Genomic DNA, 12,464 nt, shown 5'->3' on the forward strand with positions numbered 1-12,464 from the left:
AACTACTTCTGAAACTTCTACTCTATGCCTGACCCGAGCTGGGACTGGGGATGCAAAAAGAGGCATGAACAAAAAAGTGAATGCCTGGTTTCACTGAGCTTGCAGCTGAGTACAGACGGAACATCATGTACAAAGGCCCTGTGATAGCGAGAATCCAGGTGTCTTTACAAAACTAAAGGAAAGTCAGAGCTGCAGCAGTATGAGATGGGGCCCTGCCACCGGGGGCCCTAGAGACCATGCTGAGAGCTTGCCTTCTTCTTATGAACAATGTATGGACACTGACATGCCTTAAATATTGGGGGTAGCAGGATTAGTCTTGCATAAATTGCTAAAAATAGCACCAATTTAGGTTTTGAGCTGTTCTTCAAATTTATTAGCACTTCTGCAATCTCAAAACTTGTTCAAGGAAAGAGAAAATCTGTTGACATACAGTCCATGCCGGAGGCATGATTTATGTAGGCATGTTAACAGCCAGGCTGTCAGATATTTGAAGTCCAATAACTATTTGTCCTAATGATTTTTGTACACTTGTATCCACAGAAGAACTGGTTTGGATTAGCTCTTGGCATAGTTTTCTTTTGATTTGTCCGTGTTTTCTTCAAAATTTAATTCTAAAATGTAGCCATTTGTTACAAACTTGCCCGAAACTTGCTTGTTACAGTTGCATTTTTCTCAAATGAAAAAAGCAATAGCATCTTGTAATTCAACATTTCCCTTCCATGGTAAATTGCCCAATTGTGCCAGAGCATCAGACCACTTTGGTAGCTCAGTTTATAACTGCTACTCTGATATTGGTATGCTTTCCCTTAAAGGTATTATTTTGTACTTCATCCGGTTTCGCACAATTTCAATCTCCATCATCTGTTTCCATAAGGCTGCAGGACTGTTTGCCCCACCCTAAAAGGACAGGAAGTCCCATGGGAATGAGATACATTCCAAGAGAACTTTAGAGTCCAGTCCTGGCTGCAATTCCCTGTTGTAAAATTATGCTGCCTATGAGACAGGGAATGTGATTTTGTGTCGTTTTTCTTGGTACAAGCTACTAACTTTTCATCAATATAACAAAGTTTGAAAAATACTGCCCTATTTTGAGCTCAGGAGAGGAGAGAAGAAACGAGGTCAACTCGCTTCTCCACTGCAGTTGTTCCTAAGTGAGGACCTGAGGGATCAATCCAGGATCATAATCAAAGATGTTCTGCAAAAGAGCCCTTATGGGGCTGGGTGTCAGCAAGTAAGGAAACTGCTGTATGAACAAAAACATAAAGTGACCTCCAAACATAAAATGACCCCCCTACTCATGTTCCGAGAGTCTAGGAAGGGAACTAGGCATCAGAGGAGAAAGAGCACAGGGAGAAATCATCCGCATTTATCACGTGGTTGACCCCTCTGAGCCACATCTTCCTCATCTGTATAATGGGTATAATAACCCCTTGAAGAAAGTCACAGCTGTGGTGACGATTTCTCTCTTTTCCTGGAACAATTTTTGACTGTTGTTTTCTACTTTAGCCTCCTATTTGCTTTTTTCACAGCAGTAATCATAACTTGCACTTATTTTATTCATCTACTTTTGGTTTTCCGTGTTCCTCCTGGGCTGGAATAGAAGCTCCCTGAAAGCTGAGCCCGTATCTTCCTCCCAGCTCAGTTGCTAGCCCCGTGCAGGTGCTCGACACACATTTGTGAAATGAACAAATGAGGAGGGAGAGAATGCATGAGAAAACAAATGTGTGCCAATAGTTATTTGGATTCTTTTTCTCATTAGCAAATACGCTCTCAGATACGTCACGGAATTGCTCCAAAGTTTGGTTTTGTTTTAATCTGTAAAAGGAGGAGGATACGTATCATGTTTATTCACCAGGCTGATAGGGGCATCACACTGGATGATATAAACACATAAAAGGATACTGATCTGGGCACAGCACTTTTAAGGCCAAGGATGTTTAAGGCAAAGGAAGAACACAGCTGAGTATGAAAATAAAAAAGGATAGGCAATTTGAGTCATGGGGGAGATGCTTTTTTTAAACAAAGCCAAAGGTAACTTCAGTCACCACAAACATCCATCACAATGACGGCAGGTAAACCCACTGCACACAAACTATTACTACTGGGCACCGTTCTACTGAATCTTTGCAAGCCATCCCATTCAGTAAGGACTATTGTTATCCCCATTTTACAGATGAGCAAATAAGGGGCTGAGAATGTTTCAGTGACTTGCCCATGGTGACAGAGTAAGGGAAAGAGCTGGGATTCACACCTGGGCAATTGGGCTCTTCAAGTCTTAACCATTTTTCAAGAGGTAATTAGTGTGACTTCATCAGGCAGCTTGAACACTGTGCTTCTACATAACAGAGCTTTGAGCACCCAGGAAAGCAAACACATATTATTTGAGGATGAGGAAATGGGAAGTCTTCCCATGTGGTCACCACATACCTGATCTAGTGTGACCGGAAAAACTAAGAAAAAGTGAGAAGTATCTCTCGAAAGTTTTATCTGGGTTTATATATCTGGTAGATATTTATCTTGTGAGCATATTTTTATTCTCTAGAAAAATGAATATGATGCTGCATACACTGTAAAAGCCTAAAATGGTTTTGGTATCCATATTTCTCTTTGGAAGAAGTAAAAGGGGGAAAAAAACCCACACCTGTATTACTAGAAACGCTTCCTAAGGAAAGCTATATTCCAATCTAACTTGCTTGAGGATACTTGATTAAGTCATGCAACAGCCCTTTCTTATACCTACTAAAATGCCTGTAAGCAGCCAATTTATAATACGTATATTGCTTAGAAGAGGCACTTTGCTTACAAGGACTGTTGCTGAGAAGAGGCTGAAGCATTAATTCCCCTCATTCGGGAATTCCTTCTCATTAAGTGCGTAGCCTGACAGACTTTACGAAATATGGTAAGGCCATAACTCCAATTTTTAAAGCCATTGCCTATTGGAGCTAATGAGAAAGAAATGACACACAGCTCAAATAATTATGTCTTCTAACATTTATGGAAATGCTTTTTGCCTGGATACCCCTGGGCTTTCAACTTGGTGTTCCACGATTGGGCTTGATTCTGCATAGAATCCAAGCCAGCTCCTGTCCATGCCTTGGCGGCTGTATGGCAAGAGGAACGTGAGGAAACATGGCCTGAGCTAAAATGGCGTGCTGCTGAAGACCCCCCTTTATGCTCTGGAGGGTTGGTGGCAGAAAGAAAAATGTGTTTCCTGCAGGGTCCACCTATAAATATCTATTTGAGAAGGCTGCAGATAGCCAGCCTCTACCTTACACGTCTGGTCAAGATTTGAGAAAATGAGCTTTACAAATTTAGTGCTATGCTTGCACTATTTCACAAACCTGGCCTGTCATCCATGACTCTTATGCTTTGGTTGTATGGACACAGTGGTGCATGGCAATATTCTTATATATTCATATATTACTGGAAGCTACAAAGCTCTTATTCGTTGCTTTTAAGAAGTTTGTAACAGAACACTAAAAAAGTAAAATAAAATAAAAAGATTGACTTGAGTTTTAAATCCAGTATCATGTAGTCAATATGAGGCTCTGAGCTTCAGAAGTTGGAGTCCTGGAGGATTCAAGACATACAGTGCATGCCATACACAAAAGAATTAGAAGGATATGGTTAGATCTAAGTTAGTTTCCTCCCTCAACCTGTAATAAAGACAGTCAGGAATGGAAGATGAGAAGAAGGAGACTTACAGGGGAAGCCTGTAAGTTACATGCAGGTGTGTGCCCCTGGAAAGGGTCCTGGGCCCTGTCACCTCCCCCAGCACAGTCTCAGGGGGGCTGTACAAGCCATCACAGTCAGAACTGAGCCTGGAGAAGCCCTGAGGCCAGGATCAAAAGTCCATGCTGTGCTCACCTCCACATCTCCACTCCTAAGGGACGGTATCACATTCCTGGAGATGGATTCCCAGACAGGAAGAAGGCACGGATTGATGCCAAAGGCCCAGAGCAAAGGGACCTCACAAACAACTCAAGGTCCCTGGCCTTGACAAAGTCCACTGTAAAGGAGGTTCAACCACACTGACTGGGTGGAATAGACAACTCTAAAAAGACTGCTTAAACTTCTAAAATCACTGAAATGTAGGGGCAAAAACAAAGTTATAGGAAACAATCACAAGTCATATTTTTTGCACTACTGGTTTGGTGGCCCGAGAGTTGTACTTACTGTAATGTAACCATAGGAGAGGCCGCAGTTATCGGCGCTCTCAGAAGCGAGGCTGCTCACATCTTGCTTATCTTCTCTCAAATTTATCAGGTGTTATAATTGACATATTTGATGCTATGCTGCCCACTGAAAACAGGCTACCTTTTTGTTCTTAAATTCCTTTAGAAAGATAACTTTACTGGTTTTAAAATAATAAAAGAAGATAAAATTTCATATCTAAGTGAATTAAAAGTAAAGCCAGAGAAATAACATAGCATTTAATATGATTTAACGTTCCACTGAAGCCTTTTTTCCACCTATTACGCATAGGAATCCAAAGTCATACCCATAATCATCTTTCATGGACATGGGATTTTTATTCAATACTTCTATTCTGAAAAGTATTTAAAAGAAGTTTTCCAAGAACAACGAAGACTTCAGATATGAATTCAGATAATTCTAATTTGGGGAATACTATATTAATAAGCACTTCACCTAGCTAAATTCTATTAGTAAATTCACCCAAAGAGCTGCTATAAAATGCTGTACTACATCCATAAAGCCATTCTGAGATGATTCTGAGACATTTAATACTTATTTAATGTTCATGTTAAAAATAAATGAATGATTTAACATAAAAAAATCTAATAATTTGGCTATTTCCAATTCCCACCCAGATAGAAGCCAGTCATTGCAACGGTAGGTAGTGGAAGACTTAAGGGTGATGCTAGGAAGAGAAACACCAAGCAAGATGTTGATGTCCAGAGATAAGGCCGAGAATCAAACATTTAACAAAGAACCATATTAACGCACAATCCATAATGGAAGCTCCGTGCAGACTAAATCACAATTAATCTTTGTTGAACCTCGGTTTAAAAAGCACAGAGGTGTAAAAATGCATTTTACTTTGCTTCTCATCAAAATGGCTTCAAAAAGTCTTAGAGCAACAAAGGGTGAGACATTATTTGTCTATAACATTTTGTTGTGGACTCCTTAATCATGCTGAATAAATTAGGTGTCACAATATAACATCTATTTAACAATTAAAGGTCAATTCAGAATAGAATAATAAAATGACAGGGAAAACTAATTAGTAGAGTCAAATTTTTCCACACATATATTCTCAGAGTACTTGACTCACTTAAGTCTAATTCCTTTGCCCTGATAGTTTAAAAATTATACAGGCTCTCCTGGGCCTGGGTCCCAGGTGAGGATAAAAGACTTTAGAAATACATGCTTTACTCACTAACAGCATTTATTAACAGGATTTTGCCACCCCCAAGAGAGTGACCTTTACTTAAACTATTAGCTTTGACAAGTGAGGTGAAAAGAAAAACACAGCTTAAGGATACTGACCTCCCAGAACGTGGACATTTACCAGACTATACTCTTTGGCCCTTGCTATCTTTCCACAGTAAATATTCGTTGATTAGGGACTCAAATCAAAATATTTGTTTACCGTGTGAGTTGAAAGCACTAGCAATGGAATACGTCTTTTTACAACCACCCCCCCAACAAAACAAGAAATATCTCACCGATTTATTCTTCCTCTGTCATCTCAAAAGGAAAACAAATCTCTGAAAGTCAAATTGTCCCTTCATGGGATAATGGATTTCTAAATGCTGAGTTACTACTTTTCAGCAAAGAGATAATTCCGCGGAATCAGTATTCAGAGTGGCATTTGACAGGACCGTAATGTTAGTTAGACAAATGTCTGTATAAGCCGTAAGATGTGACAGAGTGATAATTTTTATGGACTGCCATAGGCAAGCACATTCAGATTCTCAAAACCTTCTGAGTTTAAAGAATGGGTTTGGGAGCAAAGACCTTGGGGATGCTACTAACCACATAGGGATATAGCACATCAGGGATAAAATTGTACAAAAGTTGGGACATGCGGTACTCAGCAAGTCCAAGCTCCTATAATGCTTGGGCACACTCTACATTATGGTGCTAAAATTCCATAAGCTTGGAGCCTCATTCCATTCATAGCATGAAGTTGAATAATGCTTGCCTACAAACTTTTTGATACCTTAGTATATTGCTATGCAATGTGTGCCCCAGTGAAAATCTCTGGTATGTATTTACGTGCTTATTCAAATCCCTGGCTTTACTTTCCTCCTAGAACTTGGTATACATCCTAATTTTCCATAGGACTGACATAAGGCAAGAGGATCTTCATGAAACACCACCCTGCCCTGTAACTGCTTTCAGCCCGAAGAGCAGATAATTGCCATTACTGAGCTATTACTGTGTCCTAGTATCATTTTAGATCCTCTTTTTTTTTAACATCTTTATTGGAGTATAATTGCTTTACAATGATGTGTTAGTTTCTGCTGTATAACAAAGTAAATTAGCTATACATATACATACATCCCCATATCCCCTCCCTCTTGCATCTCCCTCCCACCCTTCCTATCTCACCCCTCTAGGTGGTCACAAAGCTCTGAGCTGACCTCCCTGTGCTGTGCGGCTGCTTCCCACTAGCTATCTATTTTACATTTGGTAGTGTATATATGTCCATGCCACTCACTTTGTCACAGCTTACCCTTCCCCATCCCCGTGTCCTCAAGTCCATTCTCTACATCTGCATCTTTATTCCTGTCCTGCCCCTAGGTTCTTCAGAACCAATTTTTTTTTTTTTTTTTTTTTAGATTCCATATATATGTGTTAGCATACGGTATTTGTTTTTCTCTTTCTGACTTACTTCACTCTGTATGACAGACTCTAGGTCCATCCACCTCACTACAAATAACTCAATTTCGTTTCTGTTTATGGCTGAGTAATATTCCATTGTATATATGTGCCACATCTTCTTTATCCATTCATCTGTCGATGGACACGTAGGTTGCTTCCATGTCCTGGCTATTGTAAACAGAGCGGCAATGAACACTGTGGTACATGACTCCTTTTGAATTATGGTTTTCTCAGGGTATATCCCCAGTAGTGGGATTGCTGGGTCGTATGGTAGTTCTTTCTTTCGCTTTTTAAGGAAGCTCCATACTGTTCTCCATAGTGGCTGTATCAATTTACATTCCCACCAACAGTGCAAGAGGGTTCCCTTTTCTCCACACCCTCTCCAGCATTTATTTCTTGTAGATGTTTTGATGATGGTCATTCTGACTGGTGTGAGATGATATCTCATTGTAGTTTTGATTTGCATTTCTCTAATGATTAATGATGTTGAGCATCCTTTCATGTGTCTGTTGGCAATCTGTATATCTTCTTTGGAGAAATGTCTATTTAGGTCTTCTGCCCATTTTTGGATTGGGTTGTTTGTTTTTTTGATATTGAGCTGCATGAGCTGCTCGTAAAATTTGGAGATTAATCCTTTGTCAGTTGTTTCATTTGCAAATATTTTCTCCCATTCTGAGGGTTGTCTTTTGGTCCCTATTTCCTTTTCATTTTCTTGGTCTGGTGGGTCTTTACCTTGCTCCTTCATCTGCTGAGTATTTCTCTGTCTTCTCATTTTGCTTAACTTACTGTGTTTGGGGTCTCCTCTTCGCAGGCTGCAGGTTCATAGTTCCATTGTTTTTGGTGTCTGACCCCAGCGGCTAAGGTTGGTTCAGTGGGTTGTGTCGGCTTCTTGGTCGAGGAGACTGGTGCGTGTTATCTGGTGGATGAGTCTGGATCTTGTCTTTCTGGTGGGCAGGACCGCGTCTGGTGGTGTGTTTTGGGGCGTCTGTGACCTTATTATGATTTTAGGCAGCCTCTCTGCTAATGGGTGGTGTTGTGTTCCTGTCTTGCTAGTTGTTTGGCATGGGGTGTCCAGTACTATAGCTTGCTGTTCTCGTTGAGTGGAACTGGGTCTTAGCGTTGAGAAAGAGATCTCTGGGAGAGCTTTTGACGTTTGCTATTACTTGGAGCTGGGAGGTCTCCGGTGGACCAATGTCCTGAACTCGGCTCTCCCACCTCAGAGGCTCAGGCCTGACACCTGGCTGGAGCAACAATACCCTGTAAGCCACACAGTTGCTAGTCTCCTGCAGAGAGACTAGGGGTGGCGGCTGTGGCTTACGGTGGGGACAAGGACACTGGCAGCAGCAGTTCTGGGGAGTACTCCTTGGCATGAGCCCTCCCAGAGTCCGCCCTTAGCCCCACCAAAGAGCTTCTAGATCCTCTTCTTGAGGGCTCTCATTTAATTCCCACAACGACTTTGGATGCAATTAAACTTTTATTATTCCCATTTCAAAGACGAGGAAAGGCTTTGAGAGGTTAAATACTGTTTTCCAGTCTCTCACAGGGATATTCAGAGATAGCCCTGGAACACAATGCTAGTCCTCTTTCATGCCCAAATCTCTGGTTTCGCACACACTTTGGCAGAGTATTTTCCTGACACCAAGATGGCCTCAATCTCTTGCAGAGACATAACTTCACCTATTTATTTTCCTTCTTCTCTTGACCTTGGTAACTCCACAAAAACATATTATTCCCAAAGAGATCATATGCTAAACTGGTCTGTGTGTCAGCAATCTACTGGCAAGTATTAAGGGTGAACACACTTACCCAGTGGGGTGGAGAGGGTGGGGGAGCATAAATGCAACCTGAAAGAAAAATCACGTCTGATTTTCCTTCCCATAAGCAACAAATAATCTATGATGAGCTATCTAAAAATGCTTACTTTAATGTGTGTGTACTTACCACTATCTCCATGAGAAAATGTAGCTCTACCATGAAGTAGCATGAATGGCATTAGTACCTTTCAGATAGAGTCTGTGTTTTCTGTGATAACTTAGACCACCAATAAACTTGCTCGACTACGTGACTCCTTGGAGGATGGCAGGCAAGATAACCCATGAGCAGGATGGGTCCCTGGCGAGTCTTAATTTATATCAATGACAACTGATATAAACCACCAGGGAAAGTAGGATGAAGAATGTCTACATCTCAAGGTTGAGAGACCTTGGAATTGGGTATCAAGGAAAGTTGGGATGTTCTTAAAATACTGAAGTACGTGGTAGCTTTCCCTGTTTGAAGGAGATTTTAAATGCATATGGATAATTCATAGGAATAAGGATTCCATGGTTGTTCAAGTAAGAATCCATGCACATGTAGCCCAATGTTAAATTATACAGCATATGCAGTTTATTTCATGTTTAATAATAATTTTTGTTCAACAATTATTCTTCCTTTCATGACTTTTTTTTTTTTTACCATCTTGGGTTTTTAGAACTCACTGTTTTCCCCTGACGCCAGGAATGTGCTCTCTCCAAATAGTTATGGGTCCCACAACTCATCTTCAAAACTTGTCTGACCAGATGATTGATTCAATGATCTTGATCTCGAATCTTGAATGATCCAAGACTACTTGGAGCTAATATATAGTAAGTGGCTCATGATGGCTGAAGAGGCTATATATCCCAGAAAAAAAAGTCTGCATTTTAGTTTGTGTCCAAATCCTAGGAATGAATATTTTAAGACTTTCTTGTTCTTTAGCAGAGACCAGTCACAGAGAGGGATCTGTGAAGCAGGCTGTTTTCTGCAGCCCTGAGATCAAAACATCTACTAACTGCACTCTGCGATGCTAGACTCCACAATCGGCAATGCCAGACTACTCAGCCTACCTCCTCATCTGGTTGCTTCTTTCCAATGTGCCCATTCTTTTAGTGTTTCAAAATCTGGGTACCAAGCTTTCCCTTACATCACCCACACCCTTAAGCCTATCAATGGCTCTCTTCTCTCATCCATTCTTCTCTTTCATTAAAACAACTTCTCACTGCAAGTATTCTCGTTAATACAGTTTAATATGTCATTTCTCTCCATTTTTTCTTTCCCTGTGGTCTAGCAAATCTTACTATGTCTTTTCTCCCATTTTTCCACTTCCAAGTTGAGGTATACCTAAATGTCAAGATTTTTAAAATAGTATTTTGGGAATACTTCCAAAGCAAATACAAGTTTAGTTGAATTTGGAAAAGAGAAAGTACGAGAAAGAATAACAAACACAGACCACCCACGTTCTTACATCCAATAACAGGAAGAACAAAAGACACAATGATAGTAGTAATATTGACCTCCACTCAGTATGGCACCTCTTACCACAAGGGAAGTGGTAAGTAAGGAAAGGAAGAGGGGCCACAGCTAATTTACCAGGTGTGATCATAGGTTTTTCACATGGAGGAAGCATGATATGAAAACATAAACACTTCTGTTTCCATTTTTTGAAGATAGTGGTTTGGATAATGACCTTATGTTTTTATAAACCTAAATTCTTGATAATCAGCACTAAAATGTGACTACAGGTAAAATAGCCTGGTTAGAGTATATACAAAGACTGGAGATGAGCCTTAGACAGAACGATCCTAATAGCCGTCAGACAATTCATTCCACCTTTCAGACTCTACAAAACATCAAATGTCAGAAAGAGCCAAAAAACTGTCATCAATCACTGAGGTACTTCTAGTACGTTTGGATGTCCCTGTCATATAGACAAATTATCCAGATGTCAAGCTAATTTTTCGATTTCTACTTGAAAGCTTTGTGTGGCCTAGGTCTAGTCAACATTGAATTAATTTTCCCCCAACACTATAAGGATCCTATTATTGAAAACACTGTTGTTATACACTACAGGCTAGAGAATGTGGTTAATCTGATATTCTAGTTAACTGAGTTATGCATCCAATTGTGCATCATATTGATTTTGTATCATTATTGTTACTCATGTCTCTGTTTATATCTTATCTCTCCTTTTTCACAAAAAGAAAACTCCTTGAGGAAAAGGCCTAACTTCAGCATCCTTGCACCATTTGTGCTGTTTTAGTACCATGCTCTACATGCATTATTCCTCATTAATAGATGTTTACTGAATGGGTGAATCTACAGTATCTGAATGGCCAATATTCGAAGACCCACACTGCAAAGAAAAACTACACATGAGGGTATACAATATGAATGTCTCTTTCTTGATCATACTAAAGACATTTTAGGGTTTGTCGTACCTCAAGGGCATCATTACAAATGTTGAAGGCTACTGAAGTATAAAATTGGGGAATGCTAATTAATAGAAGGCTACGTGATGGTAGAACACATCACACCCTTGTGTAAGACCTCCCACAATTTCTAGTATCCACAGGATAAAGACCAAAATCCACATACATCCCAGCATGGCTTATTCCTTGTCCGTATCTCTACACTTGCAGCCTTGGCTCACACATTTATCCTATTCACTGTACTTCATGTTTTTCTGCTTTTCACATCCTAAGAGGCACCATCATTTTCCTGCTTCGAGCCCTGTGCCGTGCTCTTCCTGCACCGGAAATTCTCCAATCTGGTCTTCCCCTTCCCTAACCAGCCAATGTCTACTCACCTTTTGAGAGAGCTTCTGCCCTTAATATGAGTAAAATTCCTTGATTATATGCCGTTGCCTCACTCAGAACATTTATTGCAATTTATAATTATGTATTCATAGCAAGGTTGCTGGAATAAGGTTGATTTTTTTCTCACTACACTCTAAGCGGCGTGAAAGCAGTGTCATTACCTGGTTTGCTCACCATCAGATCAGCGGTACCTAGCACAGGGATTAGCAGAAAGGAGTCGCTCAATATATATTTGTGAATCAATCAGTGAATAAACATGTGATGTTGCCTTCTGATTACTGCATATATATATGTGTGTATACACACAAAAACACCTACACCCACACAGGGTTAGCCAAAAAGTTCGCTCAGGTTTTTCCACAAGATGTTACAGAAAAGCCAGAACGAACTTTTTGGCCAACCCACTATATATATGCATATCATATATATATATCTATATACACATATACAAATATATATACACACACATACATACATGGCAAATACGCTCATGTTTTTTATTTGGAATATTTCTGTGAGGTTACAGACGAGGCTTAGTGAGCATCTTAAAGCATATTTTAAATAGCAGGTGACATTAATATGGACATTATGAAAATCCATTGGAATTCTCATTACTCTAACCCCAAGTACTTTCTTTCCTTAATCAAATATATTGTTTTCGCATTTTTTGTCATTTCTCTGCTGATAGTTAAATCTGATGCTGGTATGGAATTTGTGAGAGATTTGGGTTTATGTGAAAATGACTTTATACTCCTGGCTACAACATGAACTAATATTTATCGGTGAGAGCATTCAAGGCAACATGACCTCTTTTGAATTCAAAGAATCAATGAAAATGTCAATTACTGCTAGACGGACAGGCAGAAAAGAATACGCTCTTGTCTGTACTGCGCTTGCCCCTCAAGCCTTATGCTGCTGTTCCATTTTCTGAGCAATCTAGTAAAATTCGATTTACTTTTTCAATTTGTCTCCAGCCAAGCTTCCTTCTGTCAGCTCTGC

At 40.0% G+C, this 12,464-nt stretch overlaps 1 protein-coding gene across 2 annotated transcripts in view; it reads right to left on the minus strand.

Annotated features, from left to right (window-relative positions):
- The window catches only part of GRM7 (glutamate metabotropic receptor 7), a gene marked incomplete at both ends in the record, with an annotated part of 809,284 nt that overhangs the window by 309,616 nt on the left and 487,204 nt on the right, over positions 1-12,464 (minus strand). The window lies entirely within an intron of this gene.

The sequence above is a fragment of the Hyperoodon ampullatus genome, assembly GCF_949752795.1.
Source record: "Hyperoodon ampullatus genome assembly, chromosome: 10".
Classification (NCBI taxonomy): domain Eukaryota; kingdom Metazoa; phylum Chordata; class Mammalia; order Artiodactyla; family Ziphiidae; genus Hyperoodon; species Hyperoodon ampullatus.